General features: G+C 34.1%; 1 non-coding gene across 1 annotated transcript; it reads left to right on the top strand.

The window, feature by feature from the left end:
- The first annotated feature begins 789 nt into the window (after window positions 1-789).
- trnae-cuc (transfer RNA glutamic acid (anticodon CUC)) lies at window positions 790-862 on the top strand. The gene has a single exon. It is a non-coding gene; the product is annotated as a tRNA-Glu (tRNA).
- The last annotated feature ends 2,248 nt before the right edge of the window (window positions 863-3,110 follow it).

Genomic DNA, 3,110 nt, shown 5'->3' with positions numbered 1-3,110 from the left:
TTATTTATTGTAGTGTGTTGATTTTATTTTTGAACCCTTATTTATTTTGAAGTGTTGATTTTATTTTTGAACCATTTTTATTTTGAAGTGTTGATTTTATTTTTTTAAACCTTATTTATTGTAGAGTGTTGATTTTATTTTTGAACCCTTATTTATTTTGAAATGTTGATTGTCTGAAAGACCTTAGACATGAATTGCCCCATATGGGGTTTGAACCAACAACCTCAGCATTACCAGCACAGTGCTCCAACCTGCTGAGCTAACTGACCTACCTTACAAACTGTTGGGTTTCCATGGATTTATGAAGAACTTACATGATCTTACCACAATAAAGATTTGATAAAAGTGCTGATATTCTAATGTTTTTCAAAACAACATACATAATATTTTATTTTCCAGAGATTTTGTATTTAGAAGTGTTGATATTATTTTTGAACCATTTTTAATTTTCAAGTGTTGATTGTATTTCAGAGATATTTTTTATNTTAGTCTCTAACAAAATGTGGATCATCTACCAGGAACACTGCAAAGAGCATGAGTTTCTGTAGTGTAGTGGTTATCACGTTGGCTTTACACGCAAAAGGTCTCTGGTTCGAAACCAGACAGAAACAGATTTTGCATTTTCTATTCATCACAGGTGTTTACTAAAGGCCAACAAGGGCTCTGTGGTGTCATGGTCTGTACTCTGAATCCAGGCATCTGAGTGCAAACCTCAGTTGAAATTTTCATGCGTTGCATCTCACATCAACAACTTTGGAACCTCAAACTGAAACAGAGCAGAGAAGTTCAGTTCCTGTAGTGTAGTGGTTATCACGTTTGCTTCTCGCGCAAAAGGTCTCTGGTTCAAAACCAGACAGAAAGGGTTTTTGTAGGTTTATGCATCTCTTGGGGTGCAGCGAGACAACAAGAGCCTTCCGCTTTGGTGATGGTTCATTTGCCAATCGACTTCAGTGTAGGCTTCTTTGAATTTGAAGCTACTTTACTTCAATTACCAATTGGCAGTTCTATGGTGTAATGCATATGTGTCATACTCAAGGTCCGCGGGCCACATGTGGCCCCCCAGCATTTTATAGGCCAATGATTGACTTAAAATAGGTTTTGAGCACGAATTGACTACAAACTACATCTCCCACAGTGCATTCCGATTGTTACCAGCCAACATTACGCCACAAGAGAGCAGCAGGGTCACCTCAAGCTGCTTATTGATTTTCCCAGCGAATAAAACTGAGACATCGACAAGCTAACATCAAAACGTCCAAGAAAAGAAAAATCGATTTACAAGTAAGACTGTGAATGAAGATGTGTGTGAGTTGGTGTCAGGGCAGAAGGTCGCGTTAGACTTTTTTTGTTATCCTTATCTTGACCGACAACATAATTTTTTTTTTTTAAAAATCGGTTATGTAGCTACTATTTTTACCCCTGAAATTACATTCATATTAACATCGGCTATTTAGCCGCATTTTATGCGGTTTAGTTAATATTCACCGTGAATCCAGATCCCATCACAAATTAAGCAGATAAATGTATCTACATCTTTATAGTGACAAAAACCACTGACTGTAAATATTGATTTTATTTTTTAGCCATTTAGCCAAGTCTCTGCTAATGACAACTTCAATACATTTTTTGATCCCAGGCTTAGTTTATGGACTGAACAGACAAACGGTTACCATTATACATTTTGAACTGTTGATTTTATTTTTGAACCATTTTTTAATGATTCAAAAATATATATTTTTTTAATTGTAAAGTGTTGATTCTATTTTTCAATAATTTTTATTTATAAGTATTGATTTTGTTTTTGAACAATTTTTTATTTTGAAGTGTTTATATTTTTGAAACCTTATTTATTTTTAAGTGTTGATTATATTTTTGAACCCTTATTTATTTTGAAGTGTTGATTTTATTTTTGAACCCTTATTTATTGTAGAGTGTTGGTTTTATTTTTGAACCCTTATTTATTGTAGAGTGTTGGTTTTATTTTTGAACCCTTATTTATTTTGAAGTGTTGATTTTGTTTCTGAACCCTTATTTATTTTGAAGTGGTGATTTTCTGAAAGACCTTACACATGAATTGCCTCATACGGGATTTGAACCGATGACCTCAGCATTACCAGCACGGTGCTCTAACCTGCTGAGCTAACTCACCTACCTTACAAACTGTTGAGTTTCCATGGATTTAAGAAGAACTTACATGATCTTACCACAATGGAGATTTGATAAAAGTGCTGATATTCTAATGCTTTTCCAAACAACATACATAATATTTTATATTCCAGAGATTTTGTATTTTGAAGTGTTGATTGTATTTTTGAACCATTTTTAATTTTCAAGTGTTGATTGTATTTCAGATATATTTTTTATTTCAATGTGTTAATTTCATTTTTGAACCATCTTTTATTTGTAAGTATTGATTTTTTTATGCACTTCTTGTTACTGTGCACTATTTTATTTTTATATTTGTATTTGTATCATGTTCGAATAAAATTTAATTTCATTTTATTTTATAGCCATCTAGCCAAGTCTCTATAGAACCATTTGTCTCTGCTAATGACATCTTCAATACAATTTTTTGATCCCAGGCTTAGTTTATGGACTGTAATGTGAAATTAGGCACAATTATAAGTTTGACAGTTTGTTCACCAAGTTACTGTGCTCTCTGAGAGGATCTGTAAGTATTTAACATTGTTCCATGCCCATCGTTGACATTAGTCTCTAACAAAATGTGGATCATCTACCAGGAACACTGCAAAGAGCATGAGTTTCTGTAGTGTAGTGGTTATCACGTTTGCTTCACATGCAAAAGGTCTCTGGTTCAAAACCAGACAAACAGATTTTGCATGTTCTATTCACCACAGGTGTTTACTAAAGGTCAACAAGGCTCTGTGGTGTCATGGTCTGTACTCTGAATCCAGGCATCTGAATGCAAGCCTCAGTTGAAATTTTCATGTTGCATCTCACATCATCAACTTTGGAACCTCAAACTGAAACAAAGCAGAGAAGTTCAGTTCCTGTAGTGTAGTGGTTATCACATTTGCTTCACATGCAAAAGGTCTCTGGTTCGAAACCAGACAGAAACGCTTTTTGTAGGTTATGCATCTCTTGGGGTG

This window comes from Poecilia formosa, unplaced genomic scaffold (assembly GCF_000485575.1).
Source record: "Poecilia formosa unplaced genomic scaffold, Poecilia_formosa-5.1.2 Scaffold72, whole genome shotgun sequence".
In the NCBI taxonomy this organism is placed as follows: domain Eukaryota; kingdom Metazoa; phylum Chordata; class Actinopteri; order Cyprinodontiformes; family Poeciliidae; genus Poecilia; species Poecilia formosa.
This window is presented reverse-complemented; position numbering and strand designations above follow the sequence as displayed.